This window comes from Hippopotamus amphibius, chromosome 8 (assembly GCF_030028045.1).
Source record: "Hippopotamus amphibius kiboko isolate mHipAmp2 chromosome 8, mHipAmp2.hap2, whole genome shotgun sequence".
Classification (NCBI taxonomy): Eukaryota; Metazoa; Chordata; class Mammalia; order Artiodactyla; family Hippopotamidae; genus Hippopotamus; species Hippopotamus amphibius.
The window spans coordinates 32,136,734-32,153,034 of record NC_080193.1 but is presented as its reverse complement, the minus strand read 5'-3'; the positions used below and the strand labels follow the sequence as shown (position 1 = coordinate 32,153,034).

The 16,301-nt window shown below is 44.4% G+C and overlaps 1 protein-coding gene across 1 annotated transcript in view; it reads right to left on the bottom strand.

The window, feature by feature from the left end:
* OCA2 (OCA2 melanosomal transmembrane protein) overlaps positions 1-3,168 on the bottom strand; it is a 258,996-nt gene extending 255,828 nt beyond the window's left edge. The window contains exon 1 of the mRNA XM_057747088.1: positions 3,127-3,168. The gene's annotated coding sequence lies outside the window, so the exon portion shown is untranslated. The remainder of the gene's footprint in view (positions 1-3,126) is intronic.
* Between the last annotated feature and the right edge of the window lie 13,133 nt (positions 3,169-16,301).

Below are 16,301 nucleotides of genomic sequence, written 5' to 3'. Positions count from 1 at the left end.
CCTGCCCAAAACATGAGGCTAAGCTCGGGCTGGGACAGACACCTGCAATCAGTAGGAGATGGGCCATCCCTGGCACCCTGGGCATAGCTGTCCAGAGCAGGAACCCTCCGTTCAGCCAGGCTTCCACCATAGCTGCAGGTGGTTTTACAGTAGCACATAAATCAGCAGCAGAAATACACATCAAATGGAAAATAGTTTCTTCGTAAATTTTAGGAAAACTTTTCTCCAAGTTCTTTAATCATTTGACATAATACAATAATGAAGAGAAGACAGAAAGAAAAAAAAACATACTAGCTGCTGTGAAAACTTTAAGACTAAGAAGAAATTACTCCACAGGCAATTCCCTCCTCCTATGGACAATGTCTCAATGTCCAAGTTCTGAGAAAACAGCCCAGTCCTCAAATGTCCCTCTCCACACATCAGGGACCAAAGCTTCCTTCCTGGTGCAGAACTGTCCAGGTGGCTGCATCCTCAGGGCTGTGGCTGGGTCCACTGAATTTGGTGCACTCTTTCTAGGTGATGAAGCCCAGGGAAGGTGCAGGCGTAGGCCCTGGGGCCGTCGGGGCTGCCAGGAGTCAGCCTTCTCTCAGCCCACCCTGTGCAAGAGACAGACATTTCCCAGCAAGGGCAGAGCAGGGGCCCTTGCCCTTAATACTCCAGGCCAGGACCAGACTGCGGAGTCTGATCCTTAATCCCTTCAGATGGCTCTGGCAATGAAAGAACTTGGTTAAAAGCCTCCGTTTATGTTCTCATTTTAAAGTGTGGAAGAAGAATGTCGCCTGCCATATCAGTGAACAAAGGATGTTGCGTCCGTCAAGCCAGCGGCATCTGCAGCACCTGACTATACACCCTAAGGAAGTTCAGAATGCAGAAATGGCCCCAGAGAGCTGAGGTGCATAGAAAAGGGATGATTTCAATGAGCCTAAACTCCAGTATCTTCCCATACATAGAAAGGCACTAAATTCCTTAACTTGAGATATCTGGTTCTTTTTAATTAACAGTAATCTTTTGATATTCTGACTACCTGGTTTTTGTGCCAAAAAATGCCTATATATCCTGACTCCTCCCTTACCTCTTCAAAGCAGTCCCTCAGAGCTGTCTGAGAGGCTGTCTTCTGGGGCATGTGTCCTCAGAAAGTCCACTGAATAAAACATAATTCTCAACTTTTAGGTTGTGCTTTTTTTTTTCAGTGCGCAAAAGAGTTGTCCTCCTCTGAGCTGTGAGAAGAGCTTGGAAGCCCCAGGAGTTTGCCCTCCACTCAGTGCTCTGGGAAGGGGGATGGGCTTTGCCAGCCAGGATGCAGTCTCTCCCTCCCCTTGTCCCTTCCCCCACCTCCCCCAGTTGCTGGAGACGCAGATCCTGCTCCCTGAAAAGAGACCGGAGCTGGGAGGAGGAGTCCTGCTCCTGCCCCTGCCCAGTGGGCCTCCTGTGCACTTGGGGTCTCAGGTCCCCAGCACGTGGGCAACCTGCCCAGGCAAGCAGCTCTCTGAGGAGCAGGCAAGTGCCTCTGTGTACCCCATAGTGCAGCACAGTTGGAAATAGTGACAAAATCCAGAATCAAGACTGTAAAATCCAACCAGCAAGTGAGGTTCTCACCCACAGACGGGTGACTCCCCAGCTCCCTTCTGCAGCCCACCACTGTGTCCAGCTGTCTTCTTGTCTACTGTGATGTCTCCAAGGTGCCCAAACACCCCCACGGAAGTCCTGCGGCCTGGCCCTCCCCCACCTTCACCAGGCCCTGAGACCATTCAGGTGCACACATCACAAACCAGGACACCTCTGACGACTCCCTCTGACCCTGCAGAACCCTCACCTAGGCAGTGCCCCCCGACCTGACTGTGCAGCCCCCTCTTGGCCAGCAGGACTCAGCAGTGGCTCTCTAGAGCCCCCTAGCTGCTCCCCACCACCTAACCACAGCGATCTTTCCAAAACGCACGTGATGCCCTGGACTTGGCTAAAACCTTTCTCAGGCATCTAGGCTGCGGGGTCTCCCCTCCCCCATGACTCCTGATGGTCTCAGACCTCAGCTAACCCCAAGGGTGTTTGTGGCTTCTCAAAGAACAAGACAGTATCAGCATTTGTTTTTCATCAGTGTAATAAAACCTAAATCACCCCCACATTACACCTGACTTGAACAACTGCACGCAAGTATTTATAAACTAAATTTACAATAAGAAGCAGTTTTTGTGCAGTCCTTTAGAGTGTACCTTGAGCTTTCACCTCTGTTGTTTCTAATGAGATTTAATCCTTATTAGCAACTATGTGAGAGTAGGTATCCCCAGATGCATTCAAGCTCCCTGGCCCTCCAAGTCCTGGCAAGCCTTGCCCCAGGGGCCTGGACAGCAAACCTCATGCCTACCCCTGACAAGCAAACCTCAGGGATGGCATTTCCTCGATGATTTATGTGACAGTGAACTGCCTTGTATTTAGGAGGTAGAAACTGCCCACCCTGCTCACAGCCCCCTGTTGGCTCTTCCTCAGAATCATGGCACGTGATAGAGTTGTCGCATCCCTTAAGTCAGTGTTCAGTCACCTGGGGAGCCTCACAAGCGGCCAGCCAGTGAGGTGGGAGCCCCAGTGCCTGCCCTGGAGCCCCTGGCCCAGGCCTAGACGTGCAGACCCAAGCACGTCTACACCCGGGACGCCTGTGCTTAACATCCACATCTGTGGAAACAGTTGGTGACATTAAATCCACTTATTCCACTGTGTGTGGCCAGAGTGCCGAGAAGCAGCTCTGAGGGATTTAATGTTTTCACCCTGGTGCATTGCATTCCATGGGGACGCCTGACCAGCACTCACGTGGGTTAAGCCAGCAGTGGGAGCAGATGCCACAGGGCAGTTCAGGCAGAACATCAAATTCTCCCCCTCCATATCCCCAGGGCCCACCCAGGCTGGGGGCACCTTTTGTCCTGGGAACTTGGCTCTCAGTGAGCCATTAAATCCAGGAAATGCTTGGTGTAGGGGTCAGCCCACGTCCTCACACCCGCTACTCTGTCTTAGACTCTGCACATTTTCCCTTAGAGGAATTTCCCTTGCTCCTTAAAGCAACAACTCAGCACAAGTTTATTAAAACCCTGCCTGCTCCCTAGAACAGGCTAGTTCCTCACCACTTCTCTCCCAACTAACCTGAAGACTTGATCTTCCTCCAAGAGTGAGTTTGCTGTCCAATGGTGATGGAGGCAATCCCAGGACTCAGGCGAGCTCCCAGCCGCTAGGTCCTCCTGCCTGCCTGGCCACGCCCACAGAATCAGGACAGGCAGCCCGCCCACCCCCTCAGTCCCCACTCCCACCCCTGCTCCCTCACCCCAGCAGCTGCAGGAGACTGTCAGGAAATGAAGGCAAGAGGCTCCTGGTCAGAGGCCAGAGTCCTCTCTGAATGTCGGGTGCAACATGCACTTGCTATGTCCTTGTCAGGCTCTACTTGTAGAAGGTAGCCAAGTATCAACACTTGTAACAGGTTTTTCCCTGTGAACAAGAATTGGGAAAATGCAAAATGAGTGAATATGCTGCCTACTTTTTTCTACTCTGCATTTTAAGAGTTCTCTGCTAGAGCTGATAAACCTGATCAGTGTTCCTCTTATTTTCTCATGCATTTCCCCCCTCCAGCCTAAGGCTGTGGCCAAGGTTATGCTTGTGGAAAGCACTGTCTCATACAACACACAGACACGCACACAGATAAACAATACACAGATGCACCCATTTACAGATGCTTACATGGACACACACACAGACACACACAGACACACACACACACCACAGACACTACACACACAAGGATGCAGAAACACACACAGGGGGACTTCCCTGGTGGCACAGTGGTTAAGACTCCATGTTCCCAATGCTGGGGGCCCTGGGTTTGATCCCTGGTCAAGGAACTAGATCCCACATGAGTGTCGCAACTAAGAGTTTGCATGCCACAAATAAGGAGCCAGTGAGCCGCAACTAAGAAGCTGGTGAGCCACAACTAAAGGAACCTGCCTGCTGCAACTAAGACCTGGCACAACCAAATAAAGAAATAAACACACACAGAAATATAAACAGGCACACAGAGAGAGACATAACTGCACATATTCCAACTCGGAGACACATGCACAGACACACACATACACAGACACAAAAACTACACAGACACAGATACACAGGCCTGCAGTGGACTGGACAGCCTCACAGGGGATTGGCCTATTGGGCACTGCCCAGAGACTGACAGGAAATCCAAGGTTCCTTGCTTGTTGACAATGTAACAGGCAGAACACAAAAGGGCGTCCTTATGGGAGGTTCCTCTCCAAGCCTCTCTGGGAGAAACATTTATTCATGGAACCCAGCTGCACTAGGTGTTTGGAAGCACAGACTTATAACAAGCCTGTTGTATGAGCCAGGGGGCTGCCCAGGAGCAAAGACCAATGATGCAGAGCTGCCGGGCCTCCCAGAGCACTGTAGGCACTGCCACAGTGCAGGGCCAGTGCTGCCATGCCAGCAGGGGAGCCTGGCCTCTCCTAGAAGAGACCCAGTGCCACATTTGTAGATGTCTCTATTCAGATTGCCACATGCAGCCAGTGTGGACACAGCAATGACCCTATCCATGTGGAGTGGGGGCCACACAGGGCCTGTGACCACCCCAGGAATACCAGCACATCTGCACTCAACCATAGCCAAGCCTTCCTCCAGCACTTCAAGGAGAGAGCATGAATATGCAGGCATCTGGGGCAGACAGAAGGTTCCAGGCTGCCCTACCCTTACAGAATGGCCTCCACATATTAGGATCCTTACTGTGGGGCCAAGATGTCCAAAGGAGGGTCATGAAGCACCAGCGGGGCAATCGTGGTCACTGCATGGCTCTCTGTGCCTAACGCCCAAGTCCCTAGCATCCACATGCTGACCCCAAACCTAGCCCATGTCCCTTATGTAGCTGCTAAACATTTGTAGTGGAACCAGCCCTATTCCTGCCCCAGGGGTAGTTTTATGTGGCCTAAATTATGAAGGAAATCTCACCCCTGCCAGGAATTGGCATTTGCCATGTCCAAACCCACATGGCAGTGAAGCCCCCTCAGAGCAGGTTAGGGTCTCCAAGACCACGCGTCACACTGGACCAAACCATAAGCTCTCCATCTCTGGGCTCCTGGGTCATTGCCAGCCCTCCTCTTGGTTGCTGAAGCCAGGTCCAACTCAGGGTACCCTTCCTAGCAGCTGGGAACAAGGATTAGATACAGCAGCATCATTAGACGCCTGCAGCGTAATTCAGGTGGCCCTGCCATCCCGTGAATGGGGCCTGGATTTCTTCAGTCAGATGTGGTGATTTGACAAAGACATCACCATAAAGTCACACTTTTCTTGGATGGCTCAGGAAATTCCTGAAGGAAATCTCAAAACAGGAGCTCTTTAAGTGTTGTCAGCAAAGAGCAGCATCACTAGAATCTGATATAAAGGCCAAAGGTAGCTATTTTGAAAAATATGGTACAGTTGACCCTGGAACAACATGGGTTTGAACTGTGCGGGTCCATTTACACATGGATTTTCAGTTGTGCAGGGGGTGGGCATCCCTAACCCCCACACTGGTCAAGGGTAAACTGTACTTGAATGTATAAATTCCAGTGTATCTGTAATAAAATCCCTGTGCTTACATTACACGTAGTGGTAGGTTTGTGTGAATGTGTGTACACGCATATCTTATGTTTGTCAGTTATCCCGTGAGGTGCCCCTGGCCTCTGATCCTTAATTGACAGATATGACTCAGAGTGATTCCCTTCCCAGTCCTCCAGCCACCTCTTCAGTGGAAAACTGCCTGCAGCCTCCCTTTATGAACCCCACCCTCCCCCAAGGGTCCCTGTGGCCACTCACTCTGCAGGCTTCTGTGACCCCCAGCCTTTCCCTGCTGACTGCACAGCCCATGTGTCCTGCTCATCCACTGGTTCCCACAGGTGGTCGGCTTAGCCCAGCCTGTGCACTGACCTTTAATAGATACGGGAAAAGAGGGGACACTGGAGGAGATGCCCAGAGCAGCTTCCTTCTGTCTCTTGGCCCATATCAGAGAGTGACCTCAGAAAGAGGAAAAATCAAATGCAGATTCACATGGGTCTTTTTCTACTGCTGTAACAAACCACCCCAAGTTTAGTAACAAAAATAGTGACCATTTATCACACTCCCAGATTCTTTGGGCCTGAAATTCAAAAAGGCACAGTGGAAATAGCTCATCTGTGTCCCGAGACAGTCAGGGTGGCACAAAGGTAGGAAGTAACTTGAGTCTGGGGGCTGGAAACATCTGGAGGTGTGCTAGCTTACCTGTGGGGTGGGTCTGCTGGACTTGCCATGTGGCCTGTGCCCTGACTCTTGGACAGCCTCACAGCATGGCAGCTGGGGCCCAAGAGTCAGGAAGGGGAAGCCAACAGGTCCATGAGGCCTGACCCGGGACTGGCAGGTGTCACTTCCACCATATTCCATCAAACAAGTATCCACAGAGGCCAGGTCCAAGGGGAAGGACACAGCCCCCAGTTGTTGCTGGGAGGAATGTCAAAAAACATTACAGCCGTGTTTTAAATTGCCATAGCCAAGGATACAACAACTGAACAACGAAGGATTGATGCAAGCAATGGGAGAAATGCTGGATTAAATTCTGCAGTTTACAGGCATTTAGTGGGGAGGAGAGAACATAGCAGAGTAAAAGGACATGAGTTCACCCATTCTTACAGAAATACCTAAATCACAATCAACTACTGAACAACCACCACCACCAACAAAAAAAAACACACACACTGGAACCTACCAAAAAAAGATATCCTACATACAAAGATAAGGAAGGAGCCACAATGAGATGGCAGGAGGGGTGCAATTGTGATAAAATCAAATCCCATATATGACAGGTGGGCAACCCCCAAACTGGAAAACAATTATACCACAAAATTTCTCCCACAGAAGTAAAAGTTCTGAGTCCCACATGAAGCTTCCCAACCTGGAGGTCTGGCAATAGGAAGAGGAGCCCAAGAGTATCTGGCTTTGAAGGCTAGGGGTTCTGATCACAGGAATTTGACAGGACAGAGAGAAACAGAAACTCCATTCCTGGAAGGCACACACAGGATCTCATGCACACCAGGACCCAGGAAAAAAATTGGTGACCTTATAAGAGACTGGGCCAGACTTACCTGCTGGTATTGGATGGTCTCCTGCAGAGGTGGGGGCAGCTGCAGCTCACTGTGGGGACAAGGACACTGGCAGTGGCAATTCTAATGAGTACTCATTGGTATGAGCCCTCTCGGAGGCCACCATTTTCTCACCAAGACCTGGCCCTACCCAAGTTCCTGTAGGCTCCAGTCCAGGAATGCCTCAGGTCAAACAACCAACAGGGTGGGAACACAGCCCCAATCATCAGCAGACTGCTTAAAGTCCCCTTGAATAAATAGCTGCCAGATAACACACCCCCTGACACAGCTCCACCCACCAGTGGGCAAGAACCAGCCCCTCCCATTAGGAAGCCTGCAAAAGCCTCTTAGACCAGCCTCACCCACCAGAGGACAGACACCAAAAGCAAGAGGACCTAAAACCCTGAAGCCTGTAGAACAGGAAACATAATCACAGAAATTTAGACAAAATGAGACAGCAGAGGAATACGTTTCAGATGAAGGAACAAGAAAAAAACCCAGAAGAATAACTAAGTGAAGTGGAGATAGGCAATCTACCTGAAAAGGAATTCAGAGTAATGACAGTAAAGATGATCCAAAATCTCAGAAAAAGAATGGAGGCACAGGTTGAGAAGATATAAGAAATGTTTAACAAAACCTAGAAGAACCAAAGAACAAATGAACAGAGATGAACAATAAAATAACTTAAATGAAAAATACACTAGAAAGAGTCAATAGCAGAACAACTGAGGCATAAGAATGGATAAGTGACCTGGAAGACAGAATGGTGGAAATCACTGCCATGCAGCACAATGAAGAAAAAAGAATGAAATGAAATGAGGACAGACTAAGAGACCTAGGGGACAACATTAAATGCACCAACATTTGCATTGTAGGGGTCCCAGAAAGAGAAGAGAAAGAGAAAGGACCAAAGAAAATATTTGAAGAGACAATAGCTGAAAAATTCCCTAACATTGGAAAGGAAACAGTCACCCAAGAGCAGGAAGTGTAGAGAGTCCCAGGCAGGACACACTAAAGGAGGAAAATGCTGAGATGCAAAGTAATCAAATTGACAAAAAATAAAGACAAAGAAAAAAATTAAAAACCATGAGGGAAAAGCAACAAATAATGTACAAAGGTTTTCCCATAAGGTCATCAGCTGATTTTTCAGTAGAAACTGTGAAGGCCAGAAGAGAATGTCATAATATACTTAAAGTGTTGAAAGGGAATGACCTACAACTAAGAATACTCTACCCAGCAAGGCTCTCATTCAGATTTGACAGAGAAATCAAAAGCTTTACAGACAAGCAAAAGCTAAGAGAATTTAGCACCACCAAATCAGCTTTACAACAAATGCTAAAGGAAATTCTATAGGCAGAAAAGAAAAGGTGACAACTAGAAACAAGAAAATTATGAATGGAAAAACTCACCAGTAAATGCAAACACACAGTAAAGGTAGGAAACCATCCACAAACAAATATGATATCAAAACCAGCAATTGTGAGAAAAGAAGAGTACAAATGCAGGACAATGGAAATGCATTTGAAAATAAAAGACCAGCAACTTAATACAATCTTGTGTAGATATATGTAGATTGATATATCAAAATCTCATGGTAACCGCAAGCCAAAAATCTACAACAGATACACACACAAAAAAGAAAAAGGAATCCGAAAACAACACTAAATCATCAAACACAAGAGAAGAGAACAAATGAGGAAAGGAAGTAAAAACACCTACAAAAACAAATCTAAAGTAGTTAACAAAATGGCAAAAGAGCATATATATCAATAATTACATTAAACGTAAACTGAATAAATGCTCCAACCAAAAGACATAGACTGGCTGAATGGATGCAAAAACAAGACCCATATATATGCCGTCTTCAAGAGACCCAATTCAGATCTAAGGACACATACAGACTGAAAGTGGGGGGATGGAAAAATGTATTCCATGTAAATGGAAATCAAAAGAAAACTGGAGTAGCAATACTCATATCAGACAAAATAGACTCTAAAATAAAGACTGTTACAAGAGACAAGGTAGAACACTACATAATGATCAACAGATCAATCCAAGAAGAAGATATAACAAATGTAAATATATAGCACCCAACATAGGAGCACATCAATATAAAGGCAAATACTAACAGCCATAAAAGAAGAAATTGACAGTAACACAATAAGAGTGGGAGACTTTAACACCCCACCTTCATCAATAAATGGATCATCCAGACAGAAAATCAATAAAGAAACAGAGGCCTTAAATGACACATTAGACCAGATGGATTTAATTGATATCTACAGAGCATTCCATCCAAAAGCAGCAGAATACACATCCCTCTCAAGTGCACATGGAATATTCTCAAGGATAGATCACAAGCTGGGCCACAAAGCGAGCCTTGGTAAATTTAAGAAAATTGAAATCATATCAAGCATCTTTTCCAACCATGACACTATGAGATTAGAAATCAACTACAATAAGAGAAAAAAAACAGTAAAAAACACACACATGCAGAGGCTAAACAATACCCTACCAAACAACCAATGGATCACTGAAGAAATAAAGGAGGAAATTTGAAAATACCTACAGAAAATGAAAATGAAAGCACAATGACCCAAAACCTATGGCACACAGCAAAAGCAGTTCTAAGAGGGAATTTTATAGCAATACAATTCTACCTCAGGAAACAAGAAAAATCTCAAATAAACAACCTAACCTTACACCTAAAGCAACTGTAGAAAGAAGAACAAACAAAATCCAAAGATAGTAGAAAGAAGAATATCATAATATCAAAGCAAAAATAAATGGAGACTAAAAAGAAAAATGGAAAAAAACAATGGAACTAAAATCTTGTTCTTTGAAAAGACAAAATTGATAAACCTTTAGAATCCTCATCAAGATAAAGAGGGAGAGGACTCAAACCAATAAAATTAGAAATGAAACAGAAGTTACAACAGACACCACAGAAATACAAAGCATCATGAGAGATTACTACAAGCAACTATATGCCAATAAAACAGACCACCTAGAAGAAATGGGCAAATTCTTAGAGAGATACAATCTCACAAGACTGAAACAGGAAGAAATAGAAAATATGAGCAGATCAATCACAAGTACTGAAATTAAAACTGATTAAAAACTCCCAACAAACAAAAGTTCAGGACTAGATGTCTTCACAGGTGAATTCACCCAAACATTTAGAGAAGAGTTAACACCTATCCTCCTGAAAGCATTCCAAAAAATTGCAGAAGGAACACTCCCAAACTCATTCTATGAGGCCACCATCACCCTGATACCATAAGCAAAGACACCACAAAGAAAGAAAATTACAGGCCAATATCACTGATGAACATAGATGAAAAAATCCTCAACAAAATACTAGCAAACCAAATCCAACAATACATTAAAGGGATTATACACCATCATCAGGTGAGATTATCCCAGGATGCAAGGATTCTTCAATACACACAAATAAAGCAGTGTGATACACCACATTAACAAACTGAAGAATAAAAACCATATGATCATCTCAATAGATGCACAAAAACCTTTTGACAAAACTCAACACCCATTTATGATAAAAACCCCCAAGAAAGTGGGCATAGAGGGAAAATACCTCAACATAATGAAGGCCATATATGACAAACTTAGAGCTAACATCATACTCAATGGTGAAAAACTGAAAGCATTTCCTCTAAGATTAGGAACAAGACAAGGGTGTCCACTCTTGCCACTTTTATTCAACATAGTTTTGGAAGTCGTAGCCAAGACAATTAGAGAAGAAAAAGAAATAAAAGGAATTCAAAGTGGAAAAGAAGTAAAAGTGTCACTGTTTGCAGATGATATGGTACTGTACATAGAACATCCTAAAGATGCTACCAGAAAACTACTAGAGCTCATCAATGAATTCGGTAAATTTGCAGGATACAAAATAAACACACAGAAATATTTTGCATTTCTATACACTAACAATGAAAGATCATAAAGAGAAATTAGAGAAACAATTCCATTTAGCATAGCATCAAAAAGAATAAAACACCTAGGAAAATACCTACCTAAGGAGACAAAAGACCAGTACTCCAAAAACTATAAGATGCTGATGAAAAAAATCAAAGATGACACAAACAGATGGAAAGATATACCATGTCCTGGGATTGGAAGAATCAACATTATCAAAATGACTATACTACCCCAGGCAATCTACATATTCAGTGCAATACCTACCAAATTACCAATGGCATTTTTCACAGAACTGGAACGAAAATTTTTTAAATTTGTATGGAGACACAAAAAACCCCAAATAGCCAAAGCAATTTTGAGAAAGAAAAATGGAGCTGGAGGAATCAGGCTCCCTGACTTTGGACTATACAACAAAGCTACAGTCATCAAAACAGAATAGTACTGGCACAAAAACAGAAATATAGATCAATAGAAAAGGATAGAAATCCCAGAAATAAACACATGCACCTATGATCAATTAATCTATGACAAAGGGGGCAAGACTTTACAATGGAGAAAAGACTCTTTGATAAATGGTGCTGGGAAAACTGGACAGCTACATGTAAATGAATGAAATTAGAACATTCCCTAACACCATACACAAAAATGGACTAAATAAACACAAAATGGATTAAAGACCTAAATGTAAGACCAGATAGTATAGAACTCTTAGAGGAAAATATATGCAGAACACTCTTTGACATAAATCGCAGCAAGATCTTTTTGATCCACCTCCTAGATTAATGAAAATAAAAACAAAAATAAACAAATGGGATCTAATTAAACTCAAAATCTTTTGCACAGCAAAGGAAGTCATAAACAAAATGAGCAGACAGCCCACAGAATGGGAGAAAATATTTGTGAATGTTGTGACTGACAAGGGATTAATCTCTAAAACTTACAGAGAGCTCATGTGGCTCAATATCAAAAAAACAAACAGCCCCCTCCCCCCCCAAAAAAAGGGCAGAAGACCTAAACAGACTTTTCTCCAGAGGACATACAGATGGCAAACAGGCACATGAAAAGATGCTCAACATCACTAATTATTTGAGAAATGCAAATCAAAACTGCAATGAGGTATCACCTCACACCAGTCAGAATGGCCATCATAAAAAAAGTCTACAAACAGTAAATGCTGGAGAGGGTGTGGAGAAAAGGGAACCCTTCTACATTGTTGGTGGGAATGTAAATTGATAGAGCCACTATGGAGAACAGTATGGAGATTCCTTAAGAAACTGAAAATAGAGCTACTATATGACCTAGCAATCTCACTACTGGGCATATATCCAGAGAAAAACATGTTTTGAAAGGATACATGCACCACAATGTTCACTGCAGCACTAGTTACAATGGCCAAGACATGGAAGCAACCTAAATGTCCATCGATAGATGAATGGATAAAGAAGATATGGTACATATATATAACGGAATATTACTCAGCCATTAAAAAGAATGAAATATTGCCATTTGCAGCAACATAGTGGGACCTGAAGATTATCATACTGAGTGAAGCAAGTCAGACAGAGAAAGACGAATATCACATGGCATTACTTATATGCGGAATCTAAAGAAAATGGTACAAACGAACTTATTTACAAAACAGAAACAGACTCAACAGACTTAGAGAACAAAGCTATGGTTACCAGGGGGAAAGGATTGGGAAGAGGGATAGATTGGGAGTTTGGGACTGACATGTACACACTGCTATATTTAAAATTGATAATCAACAAGGACCTACAGTATAGCACAGAGAACTCTGCTCAGTACTCTGTAATAACCTAAATGGGAAAAGAATTTTAAAAAGAATAGATACATGTATAATGAATTACTTTGCTGTGCACCTGAAACTAACAGAACATTGTTAATCAACTATACTCCAATATAAAATAATTTTTTTTTTTAAAAAAAGTCATTTAAAAGTGTAATGACCTGTAGAGCAGCAGGAACTCCCATTTTCATTGCTGGTGGGAATGCAAAATGGGACAGCCTCTTTGGAAGATAATTTGGCAATTTCTTACAAAACTAAATATACTCTTACCATGTCATTCAGCAATTGTGTTCCCTTGCATTTATCCAAAAGGTGTTCAAAATACATTCACACAAAAGGCTGTACATGGATGTTTATGGCAGCTATATTCATAATGGCCAGAACTTGGAGGCAACCAAGATGTCCTTTAATTGGTGAATGGAAAAACGGTGGTATACCTAGACAATGGAATAGTATTCAGCACTAAAAAGAAATGAGCTCTCAAGCCATGAAAACACATGGAGGAACCTTAAATGCATTGGTAAGTGAACGAAGCCAATCTGAAAAAACTCCAAACTGCATGATCCCGATACACAGTTCTGGAAAAGGGAAAACTGAATAAAAAAATAAAAGAGGTTGGGGTGAGGGAGGAATGAATAAACAGAACACAGAGGATTTTTAGGGCAGTGAAACTATTCTGTGTGATACCAAAATGATGAAAACACTTCATTATATATTTCTCCAAACCCACAGAATATACCACCACCAGGAGTGAGCCCTAATGTGAACTATGGATTCTGGGTGACAGTGATGAGTTGTGTAGGTTCATCAGTTATAATAAATGCACCACTCTGGTGGGGAGGCTGATAATGGTAGATGTGTGGGGGCAAGGGGCATATGTGAATTCTCTGTGCCTTCTACTCCATTTTGCTGTGAGTCTAAAACTGCTTTAATAGTCCTTTTTTTTAATATAATGAGCTAGAGGAAAATTCATTGTGCAGAATTCCTCAGAGGAAAGTCTCATTTGTGTATAGAAAAAAACAAAAACAAACAAACAAAAAACTTTCAAAAGTGGCTGGAGCAGGGCCCACCTGGCTCAGGTCCCTGCATGGGGGAGGGCCTGCACCTCACACCCCTCACAGAGGTGGAGGTGCCCTGTGGCATGCCACCAGCACCACTCCAGTTGTTAGAGAGCAGGGCCTGGTCCCAGGACTAGGACATACAATGTCCAGTACTCCCTCCTATAGGACCAGCATGTCAACTACAGGTTTCCAGTGTCCCACACTAGGACTGCGGGTCACTGCTTCGAGAACTCATCGTCCCTCCAAGTGGCTCTCTCCATCCAAGCCAACTAAAGCAAAGTGAGAGCAGAGGACCAGGCGCTGGTGGCTTCCACTGGGTGTGCACTTGCACCGTGGGTGCAAAGCAGTGCCACAGAAGAAAGAGGAAAAACAGAAACCTCCAGGATTCCTGAAGTTAAAAAAAAAAGCTCACAGCCAGTATGTCTTATGCAAATGCTTGTGGACAGGGCCATGACTGTAGAGCCCCCTGGGAAGAAGCAGTTTTGGTCTCAGGACACTTTTTCACTCTCCAAGCCTTTTTAGGATCCTCAATGATTTTTATCTAGATTATATCTATTGATAGCTACCATACTGGAAATTAAAACTGAAAAAAAAAAGTTTTTTTAATAGTCCCACAAGCACCGTTAGATAGCAGTGGTAGAGGGGAGAAACACAGCAAGGATGCTAGTGCATAAAACTGAACATTTTAAAAATACTTATTCATTTTAACATAAAAACAAGGGACTCCTCTGGTGGTGCCGTGGTTAAGAATCCACCTGCCAATGCAGGGGACACGGGTTCAATCCCTGTTCCAGGAAGATCCCACATGCTGCGGAGCAACTAAGCCCGTGCACCACAACTACTGAGCCTGCGTGCGGCAACTACTGAAGCTCACATGCCGAGAGCCCACGCTCCACAACAAGAGAAGCCAGCGCAACGAGAAGCCCACTCGCCACAACTAGAGAAAGGCCGCACACAGCAACAAAGACCCAACACAGCCAAAAAAATAAAAAAAAAAAATTCAAAAAATAAAAAATAAATAAAATAAAAAGCCAATTACTTACTGACAGGGATGCTGTTTTGAGAAGTTATTTTCCAAAACAAAAAACTTAATGAGAATGGTATTTACATTTTTATCAGTCTCTTTACTCTCTGCATTGCAATAGCTGGATTCTCACATCTGCCTCTGAGTCCGCTAACTGCAGCAGCTGGCCCTCCACTATAGCTCCACATCTGCAGATTCAACCACCCTTGGATCAAAAACATTTGGGAAAAAAATATCAGGAAGTTCCCCAAAGCAAAACTTGAATTTGCTGACAACTATTTGCATAGCATTTACATTGCATTAGGTATTATAAGTAATCTAGAGATAATTATTTAAAGTATACGGGAGGATGTATATAGGTTATGTACAAATACTACACTATTTTACATAAGGGACTTGAGCATCCACAGAGTTTGGTAGCCTTGGAGGTCCTGGAACCAATCTCATGCCGATATAAGGGGACAACCGTATAATGTTTTGATTGAAGGATATGAAGAAAATTTGGCCTTGTGCAGATATGTAGTGGAAAAGGGAGGACTTCGTGGACTTGGAAGGGACTCAGGAACCTCCAGGTTCCCGGAACAGGGCTTTCAGAACACTGTGTGGAAGCAGTACCTTGGCCAGCCTGACCCTGAGAGTGGAGGGGGAAGTGCAGGCCAACCTGCTCTCACGTGCTCTCCCGCCCTGGATGGTCAAAAGGTATGTGAAGCAGAGCTGCACCGACCCATGGTCTAGAGCCACGCAGCCAAACTGGCCAAGCCGGGCCCGACAAGAAATAGCACTTCTCGTGCGCTAACTTCACAGGGGAGTTATCACACAGCCAAAGCTGATCACCAACAACCGGGGTGCTGATTAAAACACACCAAACAGAGTATGGAAATTTTGAGACAAGCTGAAAAAAGGGCTCATCTGGGCATTCAGCAATTTGCTCACGAATAATCTCCCAGAAAAAAACTTCTCTTTGGGTCTTTTAATGCAACACTTTGAACCCCTGAGGAAAGAAAGTCTTTCAACATGAAATACCTACCTTCTGTCGCCACCTGGTGCCTACCGTTCACCCCAAGCTCCACCACTGCACTAGGCCTGTCAGCCCATCTCCCTGCTGTGTGTGGTCTCAGTCCTTCACTCTGCTGAGCCCACCACACACATGACCCTGGAATGAGCAGCGCAAATCCTATCCCGTGGCCGACGGGACCAGAGACACCCCCCTGCCCCCAGTGCACAGGACAGGAAGCAAGGCTGAACAGGAAGAAGGCGAGGAGGAGCAGGAGGACACTGGAGGCTCCTGACCCAGCCGCTGCCCTGGAGCCCTTCAGTCTCCTGGTGACCATTCCCTT